This window comes from Falco rusticolus, chromosome 4 (genome assembly GCF_015220075.1).
Source record: "Falco rusticolus isolate bFalRus1 chromosome 4, bFalRus1.pri, whole genome shotgun sequence".
In the NCBI taxonomy this organism is placed as follows: domain Eukaryota; kingdom Metazoa; phylum Chordata; class Aves; order Falconiformes; family Falconidae; genus Falco; species Falco rusticolus.
Genome location: NC_051190.1, coordinates 105188617 through 105207444, shown reverse-complemented (window position 1 = coordinate 105207444; position 18828 = coordinate 105188617). Strand labels below are relative to the sequence as shown.

The following is an 18828-nucleotide window of genomic DNA, read 5'->3' as shown; positions in this document are numbered from 1 at the left end:
GGGATTTTCCAGCAGAGTCATGTCTAGTGAACACAAGAACTTATAAGCCTGAAACCTAAAACTGACTCCTCGAGGCCCTCAAGTGTCTGCCAGATTTCTCCCTTGGAGTCCTTCAGGGGACGTCCCTCAGTCAAGGCTCAAAGGAAAACACAATGTACACGAGAGACAAAAGTCCATGAGAGAGTCAGGCCTTTGACTTGCACAGTTGAGAGAAAGGTTTGACTTTTTGCGAAATGCTTGTGCTTGTTTTAACACACACAGGATATCCACAGGTATTCACCTCAGTCAGATGCTTATCACACCTTTGCCAGCAGAAGTGCCCAACACCACATATACTTACCAGCTTTATATTTCTTTAAAATAAGGTTTGGGATCATGAGGTTACCATCTTTATTCCAAGGAACAATCAGGACAAATTATCTTTACAGCTCTAATGGAATTGTTTACAGCCATAAAAACGTTTCGTAATACAACGTACGAATGTTTAGAATACGTATACATAGTGGTCTTGATACTAATTTTTCACAGCATTCTTTTGTTAAGATTTTCCTAAAGTCTGAAGGTAGGCCCCAAAGCTAGTGGAGGATTAAAAAAAAAAAAAAAAAAAAAAAAAGGAAAAAGGTAGTCTTAAAGGCATTGACTTAAGCTAGCCAGGAGGAATCCGAACCTACAGCTATGGGACAGAAATTTGACACACAACTCCGTCCAAATCCCCCACATACCCCAAACCAAAACCATAAAGCCAAACAAAAGCAACCCAGAGGTAGCAACAAAAGTGAAGGCAATGGGTATCACACAAGTTGTGGCTTTGTCTAGAGGGTTTAGTGAGCCAAAGCTGTGCAGACCTGATGGGCATTTCTCCCATCAGGAAAGGGCATTACTTCAGAGGACGTCATTTTGTCCCTAACCTGTATCAAGAAGTACAAGTTAAGTTTTCCTGCTGAAATTAAGTGGCATACTACAAAGAACAAGGGGCCAGGTCACGACATCTAACGTTTAGACATACGGGCAATAAGCCCAGACAGGAGCAGCCAGGTCCAAGAGAAATTTATAGCTGCTCCTCAGAGGTGATGAAAATCTGAGGTGGCACAGCAAGTAGGGACTGACTTCTTGCAGATACTGGTAGCCAAAAAGAGCTAGATGAAATTACTACTGTGTTCCTCAGCAAAAAATGTTGTGACTTTCTGCAGGATCTGGCAAAATTATCAAAACGCAGATTTAAGACAGATATGGGATCTTTTCCAGAGGGCAAATAACAGCCTGAAGGGAGCTACCAGACCTTTCATGGCTATCAAGGCCAGAAGGTGAATGCATCATAGTGGTGAATGACGAACAGCGACTTATCCCTTCATTCAAACATATCTGGTTATCACCTAGAAGCTGAATAACACAAGAGACCTGTCCAGTATGCCAGACAGCAAGAAACAGTCATGCCATAGGGAGTCTTTCTCTTTAATAACCAGAATTACAAGCTGTCTCACAGAAATACATGTAATGAAAGTAGGAATTGGGTCTGGGATTCCTACTCTTGTGCAATCACATCCCTTCATCCTTATCCTTCAAAGCCAGCAATCAGAGGACCAGCTTTGAAGCCTGTGAGGGAAAGAGAGCAATAGTAGTTGTTTATTATGATAGAAAACCATTAAAAAAGGATTCAACCTCTACCATCTGTTACTTGGTTCCCAAGTAAGGGAGCTTCACCATTTCCCTTTACTCTGCTGTTTCCCCCCACCAGCCAGATGATAAAAACATCCTCTCAAAGCTGACAAAATATAAACAACCAATTACTTTTCTTCGTGAAGACAAAATATTTTGTGATGACTATAACGGAAATCATTGGCACTGAGAACACAGGTGCAGGATCGGAAGATACATTTAAATCTAAGCCAACAAAATTTTCAAAAAAAGTTTTAAATACTGTGCTGATGCACCTCTAAACAGTAAGCTTTGTATGCAGTACAGACTTTAAATAAACAACTTATACCCATCACCTTGCATGTTCTTATTGCTGTACAGAGCATTTCTTTTTGGCAACTGTACCCAGCCTACTTCCAAAAGAGAGCTAAATCTGTGTTCCCAGTTCAGAGCAGCACAGTGTTGGTCAGAGAACTCTATCAGAATAGGAGAAAATACAGTTTATAATGTGAAAACAGGGAGAACCAGTGAAGTGCCATTTTAGAGCACTGGCTTTTAAGTTTGCGTATTTTTTGATCTATTTTACCTCTTGTTGTGGATGAAATCGATGGGCCTGCATGGTTTTTAAAAATCTTAAATAGACAAGTCTTTTTTTTTTATGACTTAAAAACATAATATAGCCTTTGCTGAACAGACTTATTGCTACGCACAAAGCATACCAGTCAATTACATCAAAACAATTTCATTCAGGTCACTAAACATCAGTAGGTAGCACGATTTAGTGCCAGGAGTGTATTATACAAGAGCACAGCAATTTTGAGGTTTGGAATTGAAATGGAAATTGCAACATGGATGAATATTGACAGTAAGCACATACAGCAGCAAGGGAGCATCCTGCACTTAACCCAGGACCATGTGATCCACCCATTCCTAACAAGAAATCCTTCCCCCTCATCATACAACACCACATTGTGTTTCCTTAATTCGAGTTAATTTCTAGCATTTGCATGCAAACTGTTTTGAAAGTGTAGGGTCACATGTATCAAAAAGTTAAAAAAATGAAGTTACTACACTTAATTTCATAGTTCCAGATTCATAAAAGCTATTTTATTCTCTTGCATCATTGAAGGCTTTTAACTAAAACTGAAATGAAACAATATCATGTATTCCTGGCCCCACTTTTTCTCTCTAAGGAAGAGCTAGAATTGGTGATGTCTTATGTTTATTGATCCATCATTTCCAACATCTTTGAAATGCAACTTTATCACACTGAAGATGAGATGTCTTATTTTGGCCATTGTTCATAAAGGCCCCTTTGATACCTGTAAAAAAAAAAAAAGATTTTGGCATTTTCTTAAAAAAAAAAAATATACATCACCTTTTTGTAACTGCAAGCAATTACTTAATTAAAACTGCCTCTATATAAAACACAGTATGTTTCTGGAAACACTATGGCTCCTAAAAACAACTTCGAGAGTTCTACTTTAAAAAAAAATTGTCCTGTTTCAATCAACCATCACTACTTATCTAATTCAAAGCCTGCATGCTCTACTGTGTTGACCAAGAGGCAGTAGAAAATTCAGCTACTTGCTTTCTATGTCCAGAGTGATTATTTATTTTTTACTATTCAAAAAAACATATTAAAAAAAAAAAAAAAGATGAGGGCTGTTTCTTAGCTGTGATTACTACCTCTTGGCTCACATACTCTGACAATCAGAAGTATTACACTGGATTTTTTTTTTCCACATGATGGATTTCATCTGTCGCTCTTTAGCAGTACCTAAACTGCCATGAAGTTACACCAACCAAAGACCATCTTTCCTCTGAAAGATTTGGGGTTACGACAAGATATGGCAACATTTAAAAATGTGGTTTAATACAGTTCACTGCCTCCAGACTACTGTTTTTGTCCTCTGCACACTGGCAACAAAGGATCACATTTTTACTTCCAAAGGCCAAAAAAATAAAAGAACATTTTCCAGTTCTGTTCTTCTAAAAGAATTTCAAAGATGAAAACAAATGGCCCATGTCTTGGGGAACATGGAGTGGAACCAGAACCAAAAACTGTAGCCTGCTTTCAAAAGCAATGATCCTCTTAAGCTGGAACCAGCACAAATCCTTTGTGTGTTAATAGATAGGAATTACAAAAATATTTCTTTCACAAGTCCTTGTTAACCTAAATGACATACATTTTCAGACTCTGCTCTTCATTGGGAAAGAAAAAAGAAATTCAAAACCTACGAAGTCTAAAAAAGGTTGTTAGAACATTTAATTTTTCAGAAATAGGAAGACACTTGGACAGATACATTGTTTTACTGACTTAAAAATCTCTGATGGGGAAATAATTAACCAAGATAGAAACTACCACCAGATCAATCACCGAAGAGCTTTAGACAGTAGTGTCCAAAAGAACAGTTGCAAATTGTGACAATGGTGCCAGTAGAGGCTTTTATCATTACCATCATGAGCCTAGCATAGTTTAAGCATATAATACAAACCAGAAAATATTTTACTAGATTATAATATCTAGCAAATCAAAGAGTTGTGTATTCCCTGACTCCAAGTAACCACGAGTTCATTCTACCTGTGAAACAGCATGCAGGATAGTCCAAAAGTCTGAAGGTGTATGCTCAGGGGATCTGACTCTGCTCTACCATTTTTCCATTCAGTTTGTATTAGACAAAGGTATTTGGATTTGAGAATTAAAGTGTGCAACAGGCAAAACAATTCTCGATGCAGTAGCTACAGTTTCAGTCAAGTTAAAAAAACACCATGAATCAGTAATGTGGGCATTTAGCAATAGTTTAACAAACACAAAATTTATGAATCATGACAATTAGATAATGACTTATCAGGGGAGGCAAGTAAGCAAAATCAGTCCATTTTTAACCCCGTGTAACAAGTGATTCATTTTTTTAATTGCATTAACTTATTTTTTTATTCCAAGTTTACTTCTGAGGACCAAATACAATAACTTAAGAAACCTTTCAATCTGCTTAGACATTCACCTACATTATCCTTTCTAAAACTGATTTTCAGTTAAGTACCATGTCCACTTACCAAGAATGTGTTTGAATTTACAGCTGTGCTCCTAAGCATTCATAAATCAAGCCACAAACTTTCATGGATGAATTTAAAAGCGAGAAGTTTCACGCTATTCTGATTCTCTAAAGTATAGGTGCGGACTGCAAGAACATGCCTGACTAGCAGCACAGAGGACTGATGTTTCTTTAGTCACACACTAGTCAGAGCAGATTAGAAATTACGTTTGATTTCCATTTTGTTGCTTTTTATTGTATTTCGGTTTATAACCCAGGGAAATCTGAATCTGCACCACTTTTTCGTAACGGTATCACAGCAAAATAGGAGTTGGACAAGGGAAAAGAGAAGAGGAAAACAGTGCATTTCCCACTCCAACCTCATCCTCCCAGAAAATGTGAGGCTGCAAAGATCAATTCTCTTTGTACCTAAGGGTTCCCTCCATCATGAAATCTGCCATATGGTAGAGGAGAGAAATGATCTTAGGAGGCTGGAGAAGCAAGGGCCAAAACTAGTAGGCCAGTAACATATGCGATAGGTACTTCAACATTTTCCCCCAAAGGATCAATAAGTGATTTCTTAGTGATACACATCTTCCCTGTAAACTGTAAAAAAAAAAAAAAAAAAAAAAAAATTAGAATGGGACTACTTGTCTTCCTCAGAGGATAAAGCTCCCTCTTTATTTTGACACATTAGTAATTTCTGCTGCATTTTCTGATTTTATCTTTGTTTTGGTATAGCATTCCTGTTCGTCTTCCAAGTAGATGTGTCCCTTCCTAAAGGGAAATTTTCAGGGTGACATGGCTGTAAGCGCCTCCTAATATTCCATGGGCACTTTACAGACCTACAAAGGAACTCAGGAAAAGAATCTTAAAGTCCTGACATGTCTGAGATACAGAACATGGCATGTCACGTGTAAGTGAAGACAGTACACTGCAATTAGCTTTTATTTTGTTGCAGGGGAAGAGATACCAAAAAACCCAACCACCCAAACACCACCCACCCACCCCAAACTTTCTTTCTACAAGCACCTGAGTCGCTTAGACAAACTTACTAACCATTCCTTCCTCTACTGTTCCCGGCACCCCCCAACCTGCTGCAATCTTAAGCATACATTTACAATTGCTTTGAGATTTTAGCTACTCCACAGCGGGGATTAGGATCCTTCATGAGACCTTTCTATTTACTAAACAATCAAGCGAAACAAAAGGTTCAGAGCTCAAGAGTACCTACAAGGAAAATGGACCAAAAGCCATTCCTGGTGTAACCTTGTTGACTTCATGGACTCAGCTTTTACTGTCTGTTTTATACATAGCATCTTTGAAGCAAACAAAGCATAAGGGCTTTTAGAAGATGCTACCATTATAATGGGATAGATCAGAATAATTACTTGTTTTAAGCACATTCCTCTGTCTTAGCTTCTTGATTTAAAAAGGATACACTAAAGAGTAAATAATATATATTACAAGAATTATGGAGTCTGGCTTGCTTTCTTTAAGCATAGGTGGTTTAGGTTAGTTGGTTTTAATGCTGAGGCGAAACTTCCCTATTAAATTATGTTCCTTTTGTTGGTATTATATCCCTGCATTTTCTCTAATATGATTTACTGAATTAAGACAAGTATTAAAGAAAATTTGAATTAGCTAGGTTTTCCTATGCAGGAAGAGGTATGTCTTTGTCCTTCCAAGTGAGGTTGCAAGCCTTCAGGGTAGCTAAGAACAGAAACTGATTCCACTTATAAAAAAAAAAAAAAAATCATCACTCTTGGTGTAAGTTACATAGCTCTGTGAAAGGATGAGAGATAGCTGGAGTGGGACCTTGCTTTCCAGCAGGCAAGGTTCAAGGGCTCACTGATATAAGGTCACATTGAAATAGATCGCATTCAAGATGGAGTCTCCAGTGATTTAGTTGAACTTTATGTTCCAGATGTCTTCATGTAAAGGTGCACTTCTGTAACATTTAGGAGCAGCTAGAGACAAGTTTTATAAGCCCTTTGTTTCTGTAAATGCCCATCCGGGAAAGGATTTAGCACGATGGAGATTTTTACGTATTTTCATGTTTGCTGTAGAAATGCTGTTAGATGTATTTATTCAATAAGCAGGCACACCTGTTACATTTAAATGCAAGAAAACTGAGTTTACTTGCAGGAAGCCACTGTATTGACAAAAGATTAGTTACACAAATCAGCCTGACAAACAACAAAACTTATGAAGCCCAGTGACCTTTGCATAATGCCTTGCATGGTATGGCAACACTTACAGGATTCTGGATGGGACGAGCAGTTTAGAAAAGCATCATTTAGTCAGTCAATACATTTCTGAAGGGAAAAAGGGGAAAGAAACAGTCAGATTAATATTATTTACAAGGGTGCCTCACAAGAAAGCCCTCCTGAAAATACCATCTCCAGAAGAGGCACACATTGTGGTTCCTTCCCTTTTCTTCTTAAAAGCGCTGCTGTGTATTAACACTGGCGGTTACAGCTGGGGCCTTTGGGCATCTGCACTTGAGCAGCTTTCTCACTCAGGTGAAAATTTATTAACTGAAGTATGCGGCACCCTAGCATCTCTCTGCTAGCGCGCCCTTACAGAAGCAATACTGTCACACACCCTTATCATGAAGTTAGTTTGATCGGGATATCACTACAAGGAGGATATAGACATGGAACCATAAGTTATCTTCTCTTCTAAAAAGAAGGTCAGTAGATATTACAAATATGAGTTATAAAAATGAAGGATATCTATTTAAAAACCCTCTGTTGGAATTTTCATTACAGAGTGGGTGAGGAATAGCTAAAGGACAGCTATATTTCTTTGGTCTGCTGACAAACAGAAAAGAAGGATAGGAATTTGATAAAACAGGGTAATTTTCAGGGCATTTAACTATGGTAATGAGAAGAAATTATGAGTAAGAAGTTTTAGGCTAAATATTGTAAAATACTGACAGTTAGTCATATCTGTTTTACAGAGGAACTCTATCATTTGGGACATGCAGTACTAGCAAGGGAAAATAATAATGAACTTGAGGAAACACAGGTATGAATTAGATACTTTATTTTTTGTCTTATCTCTATTCTTGGACCATAGGCAAATGAAACAGGAGTCCACTTAGAGTACCAGAGCTTCTAATATTTGCTGTTCTTTTTGCAACCGGCTCAGTTTGGAAAGTTGCAGTCCTCTGAATACAGGCAACACTATTAATCATGTATTATACCTTGAGATGGATATCCATCCCTTCTCTCCTTTACACAGGTTGAGAAACCATTAAAGAGAACAAAGCAGAAAGGCACAGCCTGTCAAACTGCACAGCGCTAGAAGGGTTATCGTAATACAGTTGCAGGCTGCTGTCTTTTCCAGTCTGTACGACAGATGAAAAATTTCATTCTTGTGACAAAAACGGTAATGAGGATAGAAAATGGCACAACATGAATCCAGCTCTCTGACAGGGTTCGTAATGAGAATCAGAATTGTGCAAAATTAATCTAATCCCATCACAGTGTTAGAACTCAAGTCACAGGGGACTTGCTTATATCTATAGTTTCACATACATTATCTCAGGAGCACAAAGCTTATGTGGAAAAAAAAAGATATGAGCAGTATTTTGAAGCTGAAAGAAGCTTGCACTATCACAAAATAGTGGGGCCAATCTGATAGAAGATCAGCCTCAAGACCCAGCATTGTAAACGCTGCTGGTTGCACCATCATAAGCGAGTGCCTACTAGTGCAAACACTCCTTTGCAAACAAACCACAACCTAAAGGTTTACTTCCTCTGATCTAGAAGATGGACTGTAGAGTGGTTTCATCATTTCAAGAAAGAAATGTACTAGTATCCATAAGGTAATTGAACTTATGTCACACAGCAATGCTGTGTGGTATACTTTATGTAGCAAAATGTATTGGGGTTTACTATTATTTAAAAGGTGTTATTGACTTTCCCACTTACATTTGAGTCTTTAGGGACTGCCTTTATTCTAACATCATCTTTTTCTTACTTTTCAAATCAGCTGTCATAAATGAGATTTCAGAATTTTAAGTATGTAAAAACTAGTTCTCCAAATAGTTTCTGGAACACAAAGAATGTAGTTTCTACCTAATACACACAGAAAACACTGTAGACAAAAATACTGTAAAATTAGGCATTAGCTGGCAGACGTATATCACTAATCCTAGAAACATTCTTAATTTGGGGAAAGCGTCCTAGTGAAGGGACTTCCATCACATATCCATCTACCAATTTGGAAAGCTTGTGCTTCAGATATGTTAAAATATCTAGGATAAAACACTCTCTCTCTCATTACTTTCCCTCCAGTCTCATTATTCAACTGATACTGAAAACACACACAGGATTACAAATTAATCCCTTCTTAGCTTAAAAAAAAAAACAAACAAAAAACAAAACAACCACCAAAAAACAAAAAACACCAAACCAAACCCCACAAAACTATGTTTACCTTGCATCCTAGTGAGATGCATCAGGCAGAGTAAGGTATTAATAAGTCTACACAGCATAACAGGTAGCAAGGTAGTTTGACTCCTGCGGTCAAAACTAGCTTATTAGTCTGGGCTGAAGGTTGCACAGATTCACCCACCTCCTTGGTACTTGCCTGGAAGAATAATTAGGCTACTTCCACTCAGTGATTCTTCATGTGTGAAAAGAGATGTTGATTCATTGGACTGCAAACCCCAAATCATCATTATTTAGACTTATATCTTTATAGACTGTAAAAAAACCTGAAGTTCTTTAAAATGGCTCTGAAAGGATACATGCTGGAACAAATCTAACCATGGGGGGGCATATACGCTAGACAAGATCTTGCACAACTAAGTTATGACAAGAACAAGCATAATTCATTGTTTCATGTCTTATTTTTCAAGATTTAGCACTACACAGATAAAACGCTGTTTTTGAGAGCATTTATCTTCATCCAGATTTAATCTAGGACATCTGTAATAAAAAAACCAACATCATAACTAATCAGTTTTAATAGTTTATTCAATCTATTATTTTCCTATTATGACATTCACTTAGGTAAACATCTTCATATATATTTTTAAAGTCTATTATGGCTTTTGTCTTCTAAGATTGCCACGCCCCCAGGGCAAGGTAACACTTCTTGCTTCCGAGAATAAAATTTCTCCAATTAGAAAACAAAAAAGAAAATACTAAAGTACCATATTTTCAGTTCTTTTCCTCTATCTCTACTTCAGAAGATACTGTTTCCAGGACTCCTTTCTCCACTGTACTCATTTATATAATTTAAGAATATAAGTTAGCAGAAAAGTTAATGCACTGGCACAGAACATCTTTACGTACAAGAAGGATTCATCTTCCATTACCAATATAAACAGTGAATATAAAGTTATGGTGGATGTATCCTTGGAAAAAGGTAGGATGCAAAAAAAAGTGCAACAAAAATGGATTATTTACGACCTACTTTAAGGATAGCAAAGGATTCCCTCAACTACCTTGTCAAGGTTTGAGCCTCTCGTTCTCATTAATTTTTGCAGCAGTAGAAGGCCTAAGAAACAGTAAAACGAGCAGCGGGGGTCAGAGCAACTTAAATGATAGTGATATCATGTGCGTTATTAACATTTCCCTGAAGACCTAGAAGCTAATTGCAGTCATTTGGTTGAGAAGATGCAGACACAGCAGAGATCTCCTGAGAAACTGAACTGAGAAGGAAGCCTGACTTAACGGCCCATCACACTACTGCTTCAACTAATGGAAGACATGGCTGTACAGTACCATCTACAACGGTTTTAAAGTTTTATCTTCCTCCTTGCTTATCTTGCTTCTACTTGTACAGTCACGGAGTTGGACTTATTTTCCAGGACACACCAGTGGCAGGAAGGTGATTTGTTGAAGCTCTTCTAATGAAAAAATGATAAAGCTAACTTTAGCAAGCATGAGGAGTGCTACTTTTTTTCCACATGAACTACTTTGAACTGCCAGAAAACTCTTTGGGTACCGTTAATGAGTTTGTGGGACTCATTAGTCCTACAAAAGGACTGCAGAAAACGTGTTTCATATGGAAGTGGAAACGTTAAAGGCCGGAAACAGCAATGTCCAGGGCATGAAAGAATCTGTGACCCATAATAGTTGGCCTTGGAGCAAGAGGCAAGCACTTGAAAGATAACTGTATCACTCTCCAGTTCTTCCAGCGGTTTACAAAAAGCCCTTGGCACAGTACCCATAAAGGGCAGTGGTAAGTGAAAAATCACCCACTCTTGAGCTGCCCATGTCTCCACAGGTTCTTAGTGAACTTGGGGTATGTCCCCTCCTAGCTAAATCAGTAACTTGTCAGCTGGTGCCTTCCCACCCCCCTCCACAAATTAATGTTTCAAGATTTTTAACAAAGATGGAGTCACAATAGTAGTAGAGTCGAAGAACCACCTTCATATTTGTATTAAATAAAGAGGTAAAGTTAATTTTTTGTGACTTTTACCTGACAGGCTAGGTTATTAAACAACTGGCCATTGTAGCAAGGACCTAGCCTGTAGGGTTTCTGCTCTGGTCAACAGTTCAGTGGCATGTTTGCAAGACAGAATAACACATGCTGAGCAACGTGAAACATAAGGTCAAAAGCTGTAGTATAGAGATGTACATAAACCTAGAAGCTTCTACTTAGCATTTCTTAAAAATACCCAGATTTTTGTATTATTTAAATTACAGATGAAAACCGAACAGCTTTGTTTGGGGTGAGGGAGCTGTGTGTAAGCTCTACACCACGTGTGCCCTACAGATCCACAGGGTAGGCGTTTCTCTCAAGAGTGAATGGTGGAGCACACACAGCTTCCCTGCCACAACCACCAGCACTGGGGCAATCGCCTCCCAAGCCAGGAGGTGGCTGGTGTCCCAGCCGTAACTTCTAGGGGAAGTCCCACACCTCCACATCATGTGTTTTCACATTCTCTGCAATTGCCTGGTTGTCATTTTTTAAAACCATGCCCATGTGAACTCAAAACTTCCTGATCCTAAATGAAAAAGGACAGTAAGTACTTCTAAAAACCCCACGCATTTGTACACATTGGTGTATATATGTAAATCTACTTATGCCAAATAAGTACATAAAGTGTCATCTGTGCATGTGTACATAGATATGAAGATATAATTATTTCAATTAAAATATATTATATAAATATATATAAACATAAATTATATATATTTATAAATATAAATTAAAATAAATTTAAAAGTGTAGCTACAAAGTGTGTAAGATAGTCTTTAATAAAAAGTAATATATTAATAAAAGTGTAAATGCAAGTTTCAAACAATCATGGACAGCTCTACACACACTTTCCAACAATCCCTAAAACGCTGGAGGTGAAGGTAGGTTGAGGGAGAAGTTCGAAGGGGGTGGGTGGGGTGTGTGCCAAACAGATAGGAGGTGTGGAAGGAGAGCAAAGAATCTAGAACATGTCTGAAACTTATGATCCCATCTCAGGAGGCCCACAAAGCCCCCCTCCCCCCATGTATGCAAGGGGGTGGACAGACTCTTGCTCCAGAGAATGACCACGTGGTACTACCAGGTTAAGCAAGCTTTGTGCAGCAGTGCAAGGCAGGCCTCACTGTCCACAAAAAATGGGAAACTGTAACAAAATACCAGTTTCAGAAGAACACATGTGCATGGACAGTCAAGAAAAGCTGCAGAAGGTTTCAAAAAACTTTTACAGCTGTGTACAGGCTTACAAAGGGTAGAGGTCTGTGCTGTACAAGCTTTCATGCCAGTTCTCAGACTGATGTCTTCTCCAACATATTGTGAAGTCAAAAGCAATGAACAATAGTAATTTCTGATGACAATTATGTTCCCAGAACACCATATATAGAAGCCAACATAACATTCATTCAACTTATTTCTTCCAGATTTCATGATGCACTACACAATAAAATATGAAAACTCGGTGACTCAAGTACATATATTTTTGCGCGCTTTAAGTTACATGCATATGGTTTTGTAATGGGAAATGGAGTAATTCTCAGAATAAAATCCATCTTTTCCTAGAAGTAAATATTGAATATATGTGAAAAACATCTGAAAAATTCACTTTGCCATAGAAGACAACAGAAAAGCCACTATGTAACGCACCACCATATAAACCCAAACCAAATCAGCTGTCCTCAGTGCTTTTACTCCAACTGTTCCCATAATCCTTGCCTATCAAATTCAGCCTAACTCATGCAGCTTTTTTTTCTTTTTTTTTTTTTTTTTTTTTTTGTGTCGTACAACGCAATGACACTTGGAACACCACTAAAAACCAAATGGTGGTGTATCTCTAAATACTTTAACCTTGTCTCATGTGTTGGCAGGGTAATTGAAAACAAATTTCTTTTCCTACTTGTCATAAAACAAATTGCTCACCTCATTATCTTTGCTTCTGCTGGTTAGTATAATTTTGAACTTCAAAAGAGATACTGAGTCCATGGGCTGTTTCAGACCATCTGCTGCTAGACTGCATTAAAAGTGAACGTTCATTGGTTTTGGTGTCCTGCCCAAACCCTCTCAAAAAAAGGGAATACACAGCAGCAGTTAGTGAGTATATTTTGCAAAGCTAATATGAATGTGCATTTATGTTCCCACACAAACCATCATTACAAACAATTTATGTTTGCTTGTTAGAAAATTAATTTGTGGATGAAGAGTTAGAGACTTGGGATAGGGGAGGGGAGAGAAGAGAGCTGCCCATAGAGGAGGACCTTCCTTCCCCCTCTGCTTTCTGCTGCCCTTCTCAGCTTGAAAGAAGATAGGTCTGCTGATTCACCTCAAATTCCTCTTTAGGTTTAAATTATTCCCTGTACCAAGCCTCTTGGCATGGGACAATATGACTGAATTACGTTTGGAGACCTCTACAGCTGCTACCAGGGCCTGTTATATTAAGCAGTGGATCTCACGCCTACAAAGAAGAGCTAACATTTTCATAGCAAGAATCAGAAGCAAATAAAGTCCTATTAAGCTTCTCCTCCTCCCTCAAGGTTACTATTTCAAGGTAATAACAATATATGAGATAAGTCTTGTCAACCTCTGCAGGACACATTAAATTCCTGTTAAATATGGATTAGATGAGTACTGCAAAACCACACAGTTATAAAGGGTACATCCCTTTAACTATTTGGCATCCACTGCAAGGCCAGAGCAACAGCAGACACTTCTGGAAAAAGACATACAGGCAGCAAGCAAGGTTTATACAAAGGTCACTATTCTCACCGTATCATTTCTGAGAGAGGAAAAAATTCAAATGTACACGCACGTCTTTTCATTATTTTAAATTAACCAGGGTGCAAGAAAGTTCTATGATTTTTAAGAGCAAAGTAACTGGAAAAACACACGAGATGGAGACAACAGCTGAATGTTTTATAGAGCAGGACAAGAGATAACATATGAAAGAGTAATTATTTTGTATTCAACTGCCATGAACCCTTCATTTTGTACAAGTATTATAGGGCATAACACAGGGCTGCCACAATTTAGTTGTATTCTTCAGGGTGTAACGTTGAGTGAGTGGCTGGAGAGTCATTTAGTCTGCAAAGGCAGCAAGAAAATTGTTGGACAAGCAATCTTCCTGAACACACACTTAAAACTGGTAAGATCAGTAAACCTGTACCAGGAGTGACAAAGTGTCTGCTCTACTATCTGCTCTGTAAGAAGGAAATGTCTTCTTGGTCAGAACTGGTGATTGAAGTACTCAGAACTGCAGGAGAGGCTTGAAGGAGAAGCCTGAGCACACAAAGTTTTTCTGCTGCACCTTCACTGAAGGGTCCCTTAAGCGCCAGTGCTTTAATTGCAACAAAAACGTTCAGACAAGCATTTATGGTGCGCACACATGAGAAAAGTGTTCTGGAAAAACAACTTATGAGGAAAATGCATGTGGAAAAAAGTTACAGGAAAGAAATATCACCAACACCACAAATACAGTTCATTTCTGTAGGGCCACCACCCATTTTTATTACAGAACATGGAATATGTTCAGAAAATCTAAATACTATATATGTAGCCATTTCAAATAGTTTTACTTGAGACCTATACTTGGATTTCTACTTGCGCTCTCCTCTCACATCTTTATTCTGGGGGAAGATATTTTGGACCACCAGTAGTTTGTTCTCCTCTCCCCTCAGTCCATTGAGTGATGAATTCATCACCCAACAACAGCTTCTGCAGCCTCCACAAAAGCAGGTGATCCATTTCCACCAGCTAATACATTACTATTAAATCCATTCATCAACCACGTGATGCTCAAGACAACAATTTTATGTGAATAACTAGTGTCTGTCAAATGTTTTTATTAGAATTGCTAAATTCACTGTGCTTTTTTTCCACATGAAGGACTATATAGGTGACTGAACAAGGAAAACGACTGCTGGTCCTCAGGAGAGTGGAACATCCACCTATAGAGCAACAGTGCCTCTCATGCACCACAGCAAGGCAACACCTCTGTTCATTTAAAAAAAACTGCTGGAAGAGAAATCTTCACATGCAGTAATTACCCTGCAGCTGGTAACTCACATAGAGCAGTACAAACACTTGCTTCAATAGAAAAAACTGTTTAGGGCACCCGAATTCCCCAACTTGTTTAAACACACTAAATCTTTCACTTTTGCTAACGTTTCTCTGAGGATCGCCTTCCTACCCCACCCACAATCCTAGAAAGTTATAAACAGATCAGACTTGCAACGCGAACAAGACTATAGATATTATTTTTCTGCTGTAACTTACAACCACACTGAAGAATTTTAAGCATGGCCAGGATCTACAAACAAGCACTTAAGATGGAAAAAGAGGGAAAGGAACTTCTTTAGTGTGTTTATGGATTGCTGTTTTTCAGGTACATTATTCTGCTCCAAATCACTAGATGCAGCTGCAGCAGAAGAGATATGGAAGGCGTAGAGACTGACACTAATCTGCTCTTTGGAGCAGATCTGTACATTTAAGCTACAACATAAAAAGCCAAGACCGTGCATCAAAGCCAGCAAATAAACAACAACAGTTCATCACAAAATGACATATCATCTTCCTGTTCTCCCTATTATTTCCCCCCCCTTTCCCCCAAAAAGGATTACCCCCACAAAAGAGGGGCTACCAGCACTCTCACTATGAAACAAAGGTTGATCTGGCTTATGGGCTTCTACTTCTTTGTACTGAGGATAAGAAAAACCAAATCATTTTGCCAACTGAAAAAGTTCCAGTCATTTATGGATTTGCAGGTGAAACCCAGCATCTTGAACCGCATCCAGGAAAGTCCTAGGCACCACCACAGGCATCACAGTCATTTTTCCATCAACTTGAGGTCAATTTAAAAGGTTTAGTCCAGAGCACAGCATGTGTGTTATAACAATCTAATCTGGATGTGACAGCGGCAGGCATTGGAGTTAAAGCTTGTACGCAGAAGGAATCCCACCCTCCTCCTTATTTGAAAGGAAGAAAGGCAGGTTGCAATGGCTACTGAAGGGCCAACCAGGACATCACTAGAGCTAAGTAGAATCATGCCTTTTCGTATCATCCTTGCCAAAAGAAACTGGAAAATGATCCATGTTTCTTAATGTGTTTGTTAAGGAACAGATAAGAACGTTAAAGAGATTCTTTCTTTTTATTTTCAAGAAACAAAACTGTACTGGACCAAAATTAGACTTCTAAGTGGAAACCTTAGGCATTTTGGAAGATTACTTTATTTGTGCTACCAAAGAATCTAAAGCTTTAAAGCATAATTTTTGCATTAGCTAAATACAGAGTAACAGAGTTGATTCAACCACTTGTACAAATAGCATCATTTCTGCAGCCTACTGTAGCTCGGAGCAATCGCCTGAAGGCCATGGAGACAGAGCACCAGTAGAAATTGGGATACGTCTATTATGTCCCATCATAGCTAAAATATGCCAATATCAAGTGGAGATGACATCAAGAAAACTGGTACAGACACGAACCTTGGCTGGTACGGGGCTTTGCTGATGGGAAGAGCCAAGAATAAGGAAGCACCAAGAATTACGAAGCAAAGAGCTGGTACCTCTGCTCACAATGTCCCTAAGCGATAAAGCACAAGCTTAATGCAGCTGAAAAGTCATTATCTGTTCTTTTAGCTGTTTTAGCTGCAGATGTTACCTGGCTCACGTCTCATTCTTTTTGAAGCCGCATAGAGTCTTTACCTCAGTCACATCTCACGTTAGTTAGCTTCACACATTAGTAATATATCTTGTTGATAGGTCTTGGCAACTATACTAAATTGCAATACTGCAAGTGTGGACTAACTGTGGAAATTAATGGGTCTTTGTATTGCTTACAATAATTTAACTAGAAATAAGTTACTTAATTTCTTTGGTGCAATAAAACTTTTCTTACAAGTTAAAGCTGCTTTCATCAACAGTGGCTTAAAAGAATTAACTTCTAGGAGTCCCCCGGAAGGTAACAATCCAACTGTGAACTAGATTCTTGAATTATGTATTAAATGAATGAACTGGACAAAGCCTGTCTTTCATTAAGAAAGCCTACTTCTTACTGCCATTTCTCCTACATCTAGAAAACAGTACCTTTTTTTTACCCCTTATTGTTAATGTATTTCCCAGCATTCTAAGTATTCCTTTAGATTTGATCTTTTCTGCAAAAATGTATCAATAGTAAATTTTTGTACTTGGTGGTCTTTTCAACCACTTACCACTATTTTATTTTTAGGACAAATGTCCTAGATCTACCAGATGTACTGATATAGAAATGTCATCCGTGACCTAGTCAGTCAAAGGAAAATTCTGAAGCAAAAAATTATGGCATTAAAGGATTTTCATTTTGTAACGATAGAACTGGGAGGGAGACTGCTAATAATTCTGCTTCCAAGATTTTTCTTCCACATTTACCTTACCCACATACAGTCTTAAAAATACCTCTTGAAATTTTTCTAAATACACTAATTCACATATACGTATAACTTATCATTTGCAAAAGCAATATCAGACTCCAGTTTTCAACCATATTTCTCTTCATACAAATTTTTTGTTTGTTCTGAGTTTTTCTGTAAGTCATTCAGGCACAGAAAACAAGCAGTAACACTTAGAACAGCTCTTCCATGACTGCTTTTATAATTACACAATATACTTTCAGAAGCATTTTGTTGTCCTTTGTGATCTGAGAAAATAGAAAAAAATATGGGCTTAGGAAGTTATTTCAAATGAGAGAAAAACTGCAATGAAATTGAGTATATTTGGTGCAATCCTCTTTATTAGCACGAACAAAGTCTTGCTTTCTGAGCTCAGAAAAACATCTGAAATAGCTGCCCTGCTTGCATTTTCACATATCCTTTAGTCAAGTCTAACTGAAAAGCCCTTTCTCTAATCTTCCAAACATCTCCAATACTGCTGTTGAGGTTATTTGCAGGTTTTTCCTCCCATTTCAATGATCCAGAAGCATCCATCTGCATTTTGGGTATGGATACAATTTCAAGCTTATCATTTCCTTTACAGGAGGACTCCTCAAATTACCTTAAATGAGAGAATCTTACATACCTGACATAGATTCAATGAGATTTAAAAGTTTAAATTACAGAAGAAAATAAGTGCAGCACAAACTCAGGATGGCATTATGGGATACTACAAGTCAGACAGAGTCTTGTATCAAGCCATGTTTTTCTTGGTAACAGTTCCATACTCTCAACTTGGAAGTCCTTAAAGCATATACATATAACATATGCCTACCTTTCCCAAGGCATCTAACCCGTAGAGTGAAAAATATAGGGTTTTGGAAGGATTTCTACTTGCATTAACACCATAGGCGATATACATCATAATACTAAACCAGCCCCAAGTATCTTTACAGAATAATCATTAGAACTGTTATTAAATAATAAGCTCACTTTTCTGGAGAAAATAGTGTCTCCAAAAGCTCTGGCATACTGCTGCTCATACTCTCCACATAATTTCAAAGTACAAGCACATGGAGCAGGGTGGTTTACAGCAAGGGCTGATCCATCACGGCTCCAGGTTACAGGCATACTTCACAGCAGATCCTGTGTAACTTCTGTAGCACAGGCTGTGTATGTAACTTGTTAAACTGGCTGCTCTCATTTTTCTTGGACTAACTGGAGCACTTCCAAAACCCCTGGCCAGAAGGGGTAATCTCAGTAAGTGAGAACAGCCCCAGCCTTCCAAATGCTTTTCTTGGTTTCTCATAAAGCATTCAAGGC

The 18828-nt window shown here is 38.2% G+C and overlaps 1 long non-coding RNA gene across 1 annotated transcript in view; it reads right to left on the bottom strand.

Annotated features, from left to right (window-relative positions):
- Nucleotides 1-459: 459 nt before the first annotated feature.
- Nucleotides 460-18828, bottom strand: part of LOC119147255 — a 40877-nt gene continuing 22508 nt past the window's right edge. Inside the window, exons 2-3 of the long non-coding RNA XR_005103982.1 lie at nt 6934-6991; nt 460-2957 (exon numbers count right to left, since the gene is read on the bottom strand). This is a non-coding gene — a long non-coding RNA (uncharacterized LOC119147255). The remainder of the gene's footprint in view (nt 2958-6933; nt 6992-18828) is intronic.